General features: G+C 38.1%; 2 pseudogenes; both read left to right on the forward strand.

Moving 5' to 3' along the window:
- Nucleotides 1-2,528: 2,528 nt before the first annotated feature.
- On the forward strand, nt 2,529-3,222 carry LOC118537741 (large ribosomal subunit protein uL30 pseudogene; annotated as a pseudogene).
- Nucleotides 3,223-13,137: 9,915 nt separating this feature from the next.
- LOC118537747 (U2 spliceosomal RNA) lies at nt 13,138-13,224 on the forward strand (annotated as a pseudogene).
- Nucleotides 13,225-14,786: the final 1,562 nt, after the last annotated feature.

Here is a 14,786-nt window from a genome sequence, read left to right on the forward strand (position 1 = left end):
TGGAATAAATGGTTCTACATAAAACAAAATCTTTTTGTGTTAAAGTAATTTACAACTTATATTTTAATTTTTCTCCTCTGATCTACTTTGTTATATACTATTTTTAAGCTTTTAGGTTATCCTTAATTTCATACCTGTCAAATATTGTGCTAAAATTCATTCTTGGATGATCATTATAATGACTTTTAAAAAAGTCATTTTTCTTTGGTCTTGTTCATTGTCATAAAACCAATGAAAAGCATTAGCATTTTTATTGGGTTATTGACTTGGTCTTCTTGGGCTGCCATAACAAAATACAATAGACTGGGTGGCTTAAATAATAGAAACTTCTTTTCTCTAGTTTGGAGACTGGAAGTCCAAGATCAAGGTGCTAACCAATTCTGTTCCTGACAAGAGGGCTCTTTTCCTCGCCTGTAGAATATAGTTTTCCTTGGTGTGTTCGAATGAAGACCTCTTTTCCTCTTCTTATAAGGGCACCAGTCCTGTTGGATCAGGACTCCACTTTTCTGACCTTATTTAACCTTAATTACCTCCTAAAAGCCCCATCTCCAAATATAATCACACTGGGGGTTAGGACGGGGTATATGAATTTTCGGGGGCAGGGTGGAGAGGGACACAATTCAGTCAGTCCATAGCTCTGACAAATCAACAGATCTAACTGCATCTATTTCCAGTGGTTTAGCATCAATGCTTCAATTTCTACATTTAACATGTATGGAACATGTACTCTGTACCTGACACTGTGCTAGATGTGGGGCATTAAAAAGATGGATAAAAGAGTCTTCTGCCTGTCAGCTTATAGATGAGTGCATGAGACTGATGCGGAGACCCACAAATATCATAATACCAGGTGAGAAGCAAATAGAAATGTGCACATGCTCTTCCAGCAAGAATGTCTCTTTTCACTGTATTTCCTGTAAATATATCTGAATTCATGATTTTGTTTTTTTACGTAGTAGTTGTCCATTATTTTCCACTCTGATCTCTGACATAACAGGTACTGCCCAGTGAGATGCCCATACTATGTTATGTTTTAGGTAGAACATTTTATTCCTGAGCTGCCTTAGGATCTTACGCCAGAATTTTCTACTTGTTTCAGGGACTGTGGCAAACTTGGGCTTGTGGCATCATTTCTCATAGTGTTTTTGATGTATGAGGTATGCTCAATACGATTTGGAATGTACGATCAATACGATTTGGAGTGTTGGATGATTTTTACATCCTCTACAAGTCAATACTGCCCCTATTAGCTAATAGGACTGCTTCTAATTGGAGCTGAATCACTTGCTGCTTATGAAAAATAATTTCGTCCAGACTTTGAATTAAAATTAAGCAAGTGTCAAAATTTAACAATCACATCATTTTCTGTTTTGATGTAAAATGAAATTAGGTGTGTCCATATATCAGTGTGTTATGCAATTTACGCTTGGTCACCCTTTCATTAGTCATGAATCATTCTGAAATCATTGGTATCAAGGGGCGTCAAAAGTAGGACCACAGTTAACGTACTTTTGAAACCTTTAATATCAGTGCCACTATCAGAACTTTCCAAGGATGTTCGACATTTAATTTCCCAAATTAGGCTGTGAAAGTTCAGGAGACAGCCTGAGTTTACAAGCATTGAGCCTGGCTTTGTCTTACCTGCTTCCTCAATGCTATTGTAACCATTAAGTTTTCTGTTACTATGTGTTTTGCCCTTTTATTTATTTTAGCCAGTGGACACACCTTTTCCTTTTCAAACTAGTGTGTCAATGGCCTTTCCTTGTAATAACAGTTGACATAATCCTGTTGAGCTTTAAGAAAACACTACCAAGGAAAACACTGGCTGTTTCTAACTTTCTCAGACCTCTGCAAAGAGGGAAGCAGGTCTCAAACCAGGGTCAGGTGGAGAAAGAGATATCAGTGAGTGCAACTAAGAATTTCAGGTTCTCAGGCATACTTCTCTTTGCTTTGGATTTACTTCCTAGCCTCTGGCCTAGGATACTGAATTGTGACAATAATATTTTTCACCTGTCCAGTTGGCAAATGTTTTAAACAAGCAATAACAACACATTGCTGGCAAATACTCAAGGATATGAGCATTCCAGTACTTTGGTGATGGAAGTGTGAATTTTTCTACTATTTTGGCAAATAAATCTGGCAGCAATAATTTGAATTAAAATGACTGTATGTCAGATAGCAACCCTAGTTCATGGATTCTAACTCACATTAAAAAAAGCACCTTTGATAAAGGACATATATAGAATAATGCCTTTTGTAACATTGTTTGTTGCATCAATAAAGCATAAACAATCTGACTGCTCATGAATAAGGAATTGAATAAATTATGGCACATGCACATGCCGCACACACATGCACACATACACACACAATGGAAAATGAGGTATTGGGATCTGTCAGTGTCCCAAACAAGAGGGATGTTCACAATATATAGTGAGGTGAAAAAAAGCAAATTCAAAGTAAAGGGGATAATATCAGCCTGTTACAAAAATTAACAGGTTATGTGGTTCTTCTTTCTGGCTGGAACCATGCAAGGTGCAGAAGAGAAGAAAAAGATGGTCCCTGCTATGCCAGGAACCCTTAAAAAAAAGCACAGAACTGAACATTGAGAGCTTAAGAAAGAAATTTACCCAAAAGATGTTTTGAAAAACAAGGAAAAAGCTTATCTATGAAAAAGGTAAGCTATCTCAAAGAATATAGACAGATGTACAGACCTGCTACAAGAATAGCTAGGATGGCAAGAAAGGCCGGCAACGTCTATGTACCTGCAGAACCCAAATTGGCAACTGTCATCAGGATCAGTATTAATGGTGTGACCCCTAAGTTCTGAAAGGTGTTGGGGCTTCTTTGCCTTCACCATATCTTCAATGGTACCTTTGTTAAGCTCAGCAACGCTTCAGTTAACATGCTAAGGAACCATATATTGGAAGGGGGTATCCAAACTTGAAGTCAGTAAATGATGTGTTCTCTTTCCCGGTTATGGCAAAATCAAGAAGAATTGATTGCTGAATCTCTTGGTAAACATGACATTGAATGGAGGATCTGATTCATGAGACCCACACTATTGGCAAATGCTTTAAAGTAGCAAACAACTTTCACTGGTTCTCCCAATTGTCTTCTGTATGAGGTGGGTTGAAGAAAAAGACCATTCATTTTCTAGAAGGTAGAGATGCTGGCAACAGGGAAGACCAAATCAACAGGCTTATTAGAAGTGTCAAATAACAAAAATTCAACCAAGTAAATTTTTAAAGATCTAATGGACTTTATTAATTGATTTATGAATGGAGCAGCATTCCATCTGGCAAGTAGAAAGGAGCTCCAAAGGACTATAGAAAAAGAAAGGTAAAGAGGGAGTGAAGGAAAGGAAGTTATAAGCAAAGAATCCATTATTCTAGGTAAGGTCACCTTCCTAGGGGGAGTGAAGGGGCCTATCAGGAAATTTCCTAGTGCTGATCAGGAAATTCTCATGTCGATTGGTTAAAGGTTACATTTTCAGGGGGTTGAAACTGCAGTTAGGTTAGGTGTTAAGTCTTGGTTTACTGACCTGGGGCTTTAACCTAAACCTAACCACTTTTGGGTCTGTGGTTTTCTTTTTAACAGAAGAATGAACTAAGGTATCTTTCATGATTATATTTGTAATCTGGTCAGTTAATAAACAGTGACAGCTTTCAAATCAAAATGTAAAACAAACAACAACCCCCCCACCCCGCCAAAATAAACAGGTTATGTGATTGACCAAAGAGAGAATGGGATGAGTACTCACCCAATTCTTCATATTTGATACCTAAGGGAGGTATAGGGGAATTTCCTTCCTTCCTTCCTTCCTTCCTTCCTTCCTTCCTTCCTTCCTTCCTTCCTTCCTTCCTTCCTTCCTTCCTTCCTTCCTTCCTTCCCTCTCTTATTATCTCAGAAAAGGGAAGACACAGGAGAAAAGAAAAAGTGGAACACCATTCCGGCGAGGGATGCTAGGTGAGAGGAGTGCTGGATACCAGTATGGCAGCCAGCCTCATTACCTCCCCCTTAATGGGAGCAGAGGGCTTCCTCTCACTTTCTGAGCATAGAGATTTGGAGAAGGATGTTGATTGAGGAGGAGGAGAATGGCTGGACCACCCAAGTTGTCTACAGTTACTGACAGCCCTTCTTTGTAGAGTTGTCTTTAGGTTGCCCAGAGCAAGTCTCCTCCTAGTTATGTACATCCGTGAAGCAATATCCTGCTTCAGGAGAAGTTCTGCCTTTACCTGTGCCAAGCTCATGTTCCTAGGGTGGGAAGGATAAAGTCCGTAGAAGGTTACTGATGGATGAAGGTGCATCTACTCGAGGTATGAGTGGAAACTTCTTGATGGGTCAAGAAATTTGCCAGACATCTATACTTTTCTTCTCACCCCACCCACAGAGCTAGGCACCAATGTGTGTGGATGTCACTGTCTGAAGATTTTCTCGGAGAAGGATATAGCACAATAATATTTGAAGTTATTAATCCATGCTTTTTCTTCTCTATCTATATATCTATATGTATATCTAAATCTAAATCTATATCTATTTCTGTATCTATATATGTCTTTTACCCCTTATTTGTGCAAATAGTTGGTGCTGGGGAAGTGTGAGCCAAGGTAATATTTCTGGCTGTTAATTTCCAATAATGCAAGTCTGAAGAAGTCAGGCAAGATTACCAGAAAAGGCCAAATGTAGGATTTGTGGGCACTGACAAGTGTTTGGGCCAGAAACATGACGGGAGGTGAATTTTCCGAGCTAGAAGGAGATTCCCATGGGAATAGGGCAGTGTAAGGAGGAGAAGGGAGGAGTCTGTGGGAACAAGGAGATAGGGTCCTTGCCTGATTTCCAACTATATAAAGAAGAGAATAGTAAGACTCCATAGAGTAAATAGGTGCTTGGAATTGAGACAAAGGAAATTAAGAGGATCTGTTCTTCCAATAACAAACATTTTGGAATTATAAAGAATGTTGCAGAGTGCCTAGGTGGCTCAGCTGGTTGACCAACCAACTCTTGGTTTAGGCTCAGGTCATGATCTCAGGGTCCTGAGGTGGAGCTCTGTGTTGGGGCTCTGTGCTCAGTGGGGAGTCTACTTGAGATTCTCTCTCTTCCTCTCCCTCTGTCCCTCCCCCCACTTTTGCACGTTCTCTCTCTCTCTCAAATAAATAAATAAATAAATAAATAAATAAATAAATAAATATTTTTTAAAATATAAGGAATGTTTCCGGGAGTCCAGAGTCTTTCATGGTTTATCTCCCTTTCTGATTTCTTCCCATTCTTGAACACTACATCAAAAACTAATGATGTGGGCGCCTGGGTGGCTCAGTTGGTTAAGCGACTGCCTTCGGCTCAGGTCATGATCCTGGAGTCCCGGGATCGAGTCCCACATCAGGCTCCCTGCTTGGTAGGGAGTCTGCTTCTCCCTCTGACCCTCTCATGCTCTATCTCATTCTCTCAAATAAATAAATAAAATCTTTAAAAAAAAAAAAACAAAAAAAACTAATGATGTATTATATGTTGGCTAATTCAACATAATAAAAAAAATAAAAATAAAAATCATGTTACAAAAAGATTACAAAAAGGAAAAAAAATAAGTAATGTTGAAATGAATATTCTAGAGTCCCTGTGCAAGAGTTTTTCTGTAAATTATACTTCAGAAGTTGACTTGCTGGGTTAGTACCTTTAAACTTTGCTAGATATTGTGAAAATGCTTTCAAAATTATACCAATTTGCTCTCTCAATTTCTTAACTTTCTCTTTTCAAATTTAAACTGCGCTCCCTATAGTAAAACTTCACTGTTCATTAATCATCAGGAATTAACATTAAGAATTTGAAAGTCCTGTTTCCCCTACTTCCTTACCACTACTTACTTTTGAATTTTTTCCAGTCTGAGGACATGAAAGGGTACCTTGTTTTAATTTGCATGTTCCTATTACTAGCAAGTTACTTTTTTTTTTTTTTTTTAATATCTTCATTGGTCATATAGAGATTCTCTTCTGTGAACGGAAGGTTTATATTAATTTCTTTTGGGGGCTTTTGTCTTTGTCTTACTTAGAGGATATTTTTCATTATTTTAGATTAAAATTATTTCTCAAATGCATTGTAACTATTTTCTCTGTAGCTTGTCTTTAAACTTTGTTTATGGTTTCTAATGTATAAAGTTTTTAAATGTTTATGTTATCAAATGTATTCAACTTATAGTTTATACTTGATGGTTTAGTCTTTTTTTTCTTCATAGACTTTATTTTTTAAAGGTTTAGTTTCATACAAAATTGAGCAGAAGATACACAGATTTCCCATATTCCTCCTGCTCCAATGCATGTATGGCCTCCCCTATTATCAACATCCCTATCAGAGTTGTATGTGTGTTATAACTGATGAACCTTTTTATATTTTAAGAAATCTTTCTTCAATATTATAAGATAGTCTTCTACATTTTCTTCTAGAACTTTTAAGGGTTGCTTTTAGCTTTTAAGTCTTTAGTCCATGTGGACTTTCTGTTTGCTTATGGAATAAGGAGGAATTTAATTTTCAGATATATTTTTAAATTTGTTCCTTAATCACATGGGGTCAGCCCATTCTAGTGACAGATTCACCTGCAGTTCTACCGAAAAATCCAGGACAGCAAAGCAGCTCCTAGCAGACATCAGGACCAGACATTGTGGGTAAACCACCAGACTCATCGATAAGCCTCAGACGCCAAAGAGCAAACTAGTGGTGCTCCTTGGGTGAGTGAATGGTGTGACTTCTGTGGAATCTCTCATGCTGTGAACATTGGCTAATGGGAAACCAGGAACATCCACTGATTGAAAAAGGATATAACTGGGCTGTCCTCACAACTGGATATCAGGATCTGGATCAAAATAACCAACCAACTAGGAAATGTAGCCACAAATATGGCAGAACTAATGTATCCAAAGAACTTTTTGAAGCAAATGTAGATAACCCAGAGGAAATTACTTTCTGAATAATGTTTCTTCTCTGTCGTATCACTAACTTACTTAGCATATACTATAATCTTCTTTAAATTCTTAAAAAACAATATAGTGGAAAGGAAAAATCCTATTTTGATTATTTAGTTGGAAAAAGTAAAAATAAAATTTATATTATTCCTCTCCACTTCCAAAAAGAATAAAATAAAATCAATTTTAATAATTTGAGCAGAGATTAATACCATTTTTTTTCCAAAAAGTGAAATAATTACACAGAATTTCAGGTAATCTTAATATTTATACAGATTTTAAAAGAAAATAAAAGAAAACCTTGACTTACATTAAGCACTTATACTGATGATTTCTGAAGTAAATGAATCATATCAAAATTAAAAGTATAACTTAGAATCCAGTGTGATGTCTAAGATGAGTGTCAATTTAAGTACTTGAAATATAGATCAATATTTGTAATAAAATTAAAAATAAATTAAAATAATTAGCTGGGAATATCCCACATGCATTCTAAATCCCCCAGTCGGCCTAGGTAATTTTTCTTATTCTTCCACAACACATGGCATTCTTTCTATGAATGACATCAGTTTGGAAATACCCTGTGGTTTTCTGAGTTATAAATGGATATCTCACTATGAACTCCTGATTATATTATGATTCATACTTTCACTTCTGTTTTTTAATGCTATCATTTTGAAAAGTGAAAATGAAACTGTTTCATTGGCCAACAGTGCATAAGGGAGAAGAAAAATAAGGTTGAGTGTAATGATTTACAAAATATTTAGGCATTATTGTCTGAGAATATTGTGAGAATAATTTCTTAAGGAAAAAACAGTGTAGTGTTATGACAAAAATGCTCTCAGAGAGTTATTCTGGGACTTAATGATTATTGTCATAGTTCTGCTTTACATAGGAACTTCACTTATGATTTCGTTTGGCATCTATCTATCATCCATCTATCTATCTATCATCTATCTATCTATCTATCATCTATCTATTATCTATCTATCTATCTATCTATCTATCTATCTATCTATCTATCTATCATATGTCCATCTATCTACCCATCTATTCACCTGTCTATAATTCTTTTAAAACTTTTTTTACCCATGGAACTGGGTTATGAACCTTTGCCTTTTACCTTTAGAATTTGTTCTCTTAATCAGTACACTATGATAGAAAGATGATGATAGCTACTTAGCTAGCTAGCTAGATACTAAATAAGAAAGAAAGGAAGAAAAAAAGAAAGAGAGGAAGAGAGAAAGAGAAAAAAGAGAGAGAGAGAGAAAGCAAAAAGAAGGAAGGAAGGAAGGATCATATGGAAAGTTCTAACATGATTCCAGGTTTGAGAGACTTTATTGAGACTAGGTTTCCTTAGGGCAGGGTCACACCTGCTCATTGCTGTGTCAGTTCCTGGCACATGGCAACATTCAACAAATATTTGTTGAATAAATGAACACAACAGGATAAAAACAAATTCTTGTACATCATGGTTTTCTGTGGAAAACCACAAGAAAAAAAAAATGTCTTCTGAGTTCTCAGCACTAGAAAGTGACCATGAAGTATCAGGAATCTAATGAGATTCTTCTTTTACAAGACCCTTAAAATATCAATGCTCCTATCATGAGGTATGAGGTTGAAGACTAGATGCCTCAATGCTGTGTGATTCGTTATTTAACATTACTTGTAGATTGAGAATTTTGTCAGAGATTATAAACCCTTTATAAAGATTAATGTGATTTTAAAAATCTTTCTATTAAATGTGAAATTTACCTTCTTGGGCTTCCTGTCACCAAATGGCAGTTCCTACCAAGGAATTATGTCTTATGGGTCAACATGTGTTTTCCTATAAATGAAGTAATTCCTCACCTTCAAATCTCCCCTGCCCAGACCAAATATTTTTTCTACCTACACTGCTTTGATGCTTGTATTTCAGATTTACCAACTCCTTTAGCTTAAGGCATTGAAGAATGATCTTAATATCACCTGTTTTTATTTATTTACTTATTTATATATATTTTTAAAGATTTTTTAAAAGTAGGCTCCATGCCCAACGTGGAGCCCAGTGTGGGGCTTGAACTCATGACTTTGAGTTCAAGACCTGAGTTGAGGTCAAGAGTCGGACGCTTAACTGACTGAGTCACCCAGGTGCCCCTAAAGATTTTATTTTTAAGTAATCTCTACAGTCAACATGGGGCTTGAGCTTACAACCTGGAGATCAAGAGTAGCATGCTCTACCAACTGAGCCAGCCAGGTGCCCCAATATCACCTGTTTTTAATCATCATTTCACCTTAAGATAGAGTAGTCTAACAAAGTAGTTAGCCAGTTACTCTTCAGATTTCTAAGAGGTCAGAACACAGGAGAGATATGATTGTATAATGGTAAGGAGTAAAATAATGCCTAGAGGGCAGCACATTTATGAAGGCTGTTCAGTACGAAATGTAAAAGTTACTCCTTCCCAAAATTGTCTGGAGAGCCCTAAAACACCATTTAAAAATATTAGAACATCCCAATGTCAGTTACACCAAAAACCTGAGCTGAAAACTGAGAATGTGCTGAGAATAGCAGTGATACTAATAAAATTGTTCTTGTTTTAAGCCATTGTGTTTTGTGGTAGTTAATCAGGAATAGATTGCCAGAACAGAATTGCTAAAGATTAAATGGATTTTAATGAAAACAAAGTCAAATGGTGAGATTCTCTTTGAAAATTAAGGAAGTTATAAAGGAGAAATATGGAAGTCATCTTGAGGCAGAATAGTTTATAAATCATTAAAATTTGACTTGTAACCTGGTGAATATTTTTAAAAGAAATAATGTGTTAAACAGAAAGGGAGTTGGTCAGCCTGGCATAAGAAAGAATAAAAAAAAGAATTCATGAAATACACTTTGGCAGAGAATTCTAGAGAAAATTTGTTCCCAAGTTTTTTCCTGTGTAATACTAGTTGTTGAAATTATAGCATTATTCTTTGCTTGATGCCATTGAACATCTTGTTTAAATCAACCCCCACTTACTCTGAGTTCATTTTCACTAAGCAATATTTTGATTATAATTTGATTTCTGATATAGCTTTACAAGGAAGGAGTGCTTTGGCTAGAGGACCCCTTGGCAGTTGTATCTCTCATCATAATTAATGTTTTTTTCCTCTGGTGTGTATAGAAGTCTCCCGAATCTAGTTTGTATGTTACAATTCCCAAGTTTGACTAAGCCGGGGACACTGGGAAGATTGAGTTTTCAAAGAGACAAGACTGAGCAGTGGAGTTTGGGCTGTGGTGGCCTCCCCAAGGCTGCTGCCCCTTGGAGGAGTCCTCCTGGCCTCACCACTTGTGGGGACAGTGTGCAAGAGTACCCGGTAAGATGTGTGGCACAGAGTAGTGCCCCCAAAACATTAGTTTCCATCCCCAAGTGTTTTCTCTGACAGTTTATACAAAGAAGAAGCAGAGCAGAAGGAAAAAGAGAGCAGTTTGTGGAAGGAATGCTTTATTGACATATTAAGCTCTGATAGAAATCTCTCCTGTGATGACATATTGTGCCTTGTCAGGTGTTACAGTTAATTGTATGTGTCGAGTTAACTGGTTCACAGCGTGCCCAGACATTTGGCCAAACATTATTCTGGGTGTATCTCTGGGAGTGTTTCTGGATGAGATTAACATTTGAATTGGTAGACTGAGCGAAGCAGATTGCCCTCCCCCACCCCATGTGGGTGGGCCTCATCCAATCAGTTGAAGGCCTTGGTAGAACAAAAGTTTGGCCCTCCTATACAAGAAAGAACTCCTTATGCCTGAAAGCCTTTGAGCTGAGGCAACAGTTTTTTTTTTTTTTTTTTTTTTCCTTGCTTTCAGACTCTAACTGAAACATCAGCTCTTCCTGGGTCTTGGGCCTGCCAGTATTCAGACTGGGACTACATACACCATCAGCTCTCCTGTGGTCTCCAGCTTGGTGACTGAAGATCTTGGAACTTGTCAACCTCCATAATCATGTGAGCCATTTTCTTGTACTAAATCTCTTTCTCTGTCTATATACATCTGATTGGTTCTGTTTCTTTGGAGAACCCTGACTAAATAATTGAGTGTCTTCACCAAATGGCATATTACCAGAAAATTTTACTTTTGCCTATGAATTAGGTATTTTAATGCATTTACTGGCAGGGGAAAAATATTTCATCTAAACTAGATTTTCTGTGACTTGGTGTGAATGTGTTTCCTATTTTTTTTTTCTTTAATGAGACTACATCCCATCTCATTAACACTTGTCAAATTTATTCTCAGTAATGGAAAATTATATGCAGTAATGAACTTAAAAATTTGGTGTACTCTTATGTCAGAGATGTCTGTGGTATATCTTGCCTGGTTGGTTTTATTTGTGATGCTGCCCCATTTCCTTTAGCTTAACAGGCTCTTTCCTCAAATCCCCAAACTCAAATCTGACTCATCTCTCCACTGAACCACCCACTACAATGTCAACAGCTCCACAACTTGCAAGTCCTTCCAAAGTGTTTTAAAGAATGATTTATTCAAGGAAAATATACATCAACAAGTAGATACACTCCACCACAGCAGCATGAGACCATTCATTAATTCCGCAAGCATTTTTTTAAGCAACTACCAATGCACCAAACTGGAGAAAGAAAGATGAAATACACACAAACCATTTCCTCAAAGAGGGAAGATATATACAGGCTAAGAGGGAAAGAAAGTACTGGATGTTTATTGAGCATCTGTACTTTATCAGGTAGGTAGTCCATTAGGGGCTTTACAATGGATCTTCACAGCAGCTCTCTGAGGTAGGTACTCACTTGTGTATGAGAACACCTAGGGTCAGAGAAGTCCTCATTTGTGTATGAGAACACCTAGGGTCAGGGAAGTCCTCCTACTAGGAGAAATTGAACTAGCATTCACTGAGCCTCAGTGACAGGGCAGAGTTCAATCCCACGTCTTTTTTCTTCATTTTGTTGCTTTGTTCTAGATTGACACTGTGTGTTATGATAGCACATGTGGCTATTGTTCTAGATTGACACTGTGTGTTATGATAGCCACATGTGGCTATTGTTCTAGATTGACACTGTGTGTTATGATAGCACATGTGGCTATTGAACACTTGAAATGTGGCTAACCCAAATTGAGAAGAACTCCAAGGATAAAATACAAGCCGGATTTCAAAGACTTAGTATGAAAAAGAATGTAAAATATCTCATTAATAGTTTTTATATTGATTACATGTAGAAATGATAATATTTTGGATATAATGATTTATTAGTCAGTTTTCCAGAGGAACAGGACCCATATTATTTCTCTGCCTGTCTATCAACAAAGACAGAGAGACAGGAGAGGGAGAGGCGGGTATTTAAGCAATTGGCTTAAACACTTGTAGGGGCTGGCAGGTCTGAAATCTGCGGAACAGGCTGGTAGGCTGAAATTCAGCTAAGAGTTGATATTGCATTCTTGAGTCTGCAGGGTAGACCAGGGAGGTTGGAAACCCAGGCAGTGTAAGGGATTGAATTGTTGCCCCACCCCAACCCCTGCCACCAATTCATATGTTGAAGCTCTAATCCCTATTGTGAACATATTTGAAGATAAGGCCTTTAAGAGGTAATTAAAGTTAAATGGAGTCATAAGGGTGGGTCCCTACTCTGACTGGTGTCCTTATGGGAAAAGTAAGAGACATCAGTGATGCATGAGCACAGAGAGACAGCCATGGGAAGATACAGAAGGAAGGTGGCCCTCAGCAAGCCAAAGAGACCCCAGGAGAAACCAAACTGCCAAAACTTGACCTTGGACTTCCAGCCTCCAGCACTAAAATTTCTATTATTTAAGCCACCCAGTCTCTGATATTTTATTATGACAGCTCTAGGATGAGTTCTTTGGGAAACCTCGGTCTTTTCTTTTAAGGCCTTAAGCTGATTGGATAAGGCCCACCCATAGAATGGCGGGTAATCTGCTTACTTAAATTTGATTTTTTTTCCAAAGATTTATTTATTTATTTGAGAGAGAGAGAGAGGGAGAGAGGGCATGTGAGCAGGAGGAGGGGCAGAGGGAGAGGGAGAGAGAGAAAGAATCCTCAAGCAGATTCAGTGCTGAGCCTGGAGCTGGATGCAGGGCTTGATTCCAGGACCCCGAGATCATGACCTGAGCCCAAAACAAGAGCTGGCCGCTTAACCGACTGAGCCACCCAGGCGCCCCTTAAATCTACCGATTTAAATGTTAATCACGTTGGCCTTTTGGCTAAGATCAAGTGTAGTATCTGTTCTTATCAGTTAATCATGTCTAAAAAATTTTTTCACAGCAACATCTGGGTTGGTGCACAATAGCCTAGCCACAATGACACATAAAATTAACCATCACACTTGGGCTTAATAAAATATACTGTTAAAATCATTTCTACCTGTTTCCTTTTGCTTTTAAAATGTGCCTACTAGAAAATTTCAAATTGTGTGTGTGGCTCACATTTGTCACTCACATTACATTTCTGTTGGACAGCACTGCTTGAGACATTTATGAAAATAGATAACAAGTTTCATGAAGGACACATGTGCAGGGTGCCATGGGAGCATGGAAGAAATACATTAACATCCGCTTGGGGCTGTTAAGGAGGGCTTTGCAGAGGTGGTGAGGTGATTAAAGCACTAATTCTGGAGCCCAAATGCTTGGGTTTGAACCTCTGCTCTGCCAACTCACTAGGTGGGTGGCCCAGTGCAAGATATTTCCCCTCTCTGTGCTTTTCTTCATCTGTAAAGGAAGGGCAGTAATTAAGCCCTGTGCAAGGGGTCATTGTGAGGGTTAAATGAATTTATACATTTTAGCATTACAACAGTACCTGGGACAGGGAACCTCCTCAAATATTAGTTACAGAGGGTCATGCTTGAGCAGAATCAGGACAGAGGAGGGGCTGGACAGACCCCGAAGGGCTTATGGAAAAGGGATGAATTTCCAATGAGGGGAACATCAAACCCTCTTCTTTGGGCTTCATTTACTGTTTTACCACAGGGAAATCAGCTGCAGGGTCAAATTAGTCTATTCTGTGGCTTAGAGTTTGGCCAACTTGCACTGACTTTTTACATCATTCAGTGAATAACTGGCATACACTCAGCAAGGTGCCTTTTGGTCCTCATCGTACCTGATCTCAGCAGCACTCAGTTGTGCTGACCACAGCCTTTTTTTCCAGAACACTAGATTTTTAGCATGATTGTCTCATGGTTTTCTCCCACCTCCGTGGGTGCTTCACCTTTGACTCCTTTGCACAGTCAGTCCTCTTCTGGACAAGCTCTGTCCTCTCTCTCTCTTCTCATTCTATGCTTCCCCACAGAACATCCGATACACACTCATGTAAGACTGTATTTACCACAGATACAGCACATGACTCACAAGTTTGCATCTATAAACCAGACTTTTCCACTCAGCTTCCGATCTGAATACTCAAATGCCTACTTGGTTACCTCCACTGTATGTCTCAGAGACATCTCATATTCAACATGTCCTAAAATGCATTCACCTGCTCCTCATCACATATCTCTTGTTCCTTTTCAGTGTTCCCAACTTGTATCTTACAAGCCAGAGACTTATGAATTATCCCTCATCCCTCTCTCCTTTATTCTCCAAATTTAACCTGACATCAAGACTTACCAAAAGAATAGAGGAGCTCATGGAGATCCAAGAATCTACCATAATTATAACTCTCTTTGAGAGAAAATGGCTTGAAGCAGTATCTTCCTACAAACTTTGATGTGACTCATGGCAATTATTCATGTTGAGTGGAAACAATGGGCACAATGGATTAGACCAGGGATCAGGAGATAGTCTGTTAGAGAGGAGACTAGAAATCATGTTGACCAGGAGAGATGACCACATTTTCTGAA

Source organism: Halichoerus grypus, chromosome 1, assembly GCF_964656455.1.
Source record: "Halichoerus grypus chromosome 1, mHalGry1.hap1.1, whole genome shotgun sequence".
NCBI lineage: Eukaryota > Metazoa > Chordata > Mammalia > Carnivora > Phocidae > Halichoerus > Halichoerus grypus.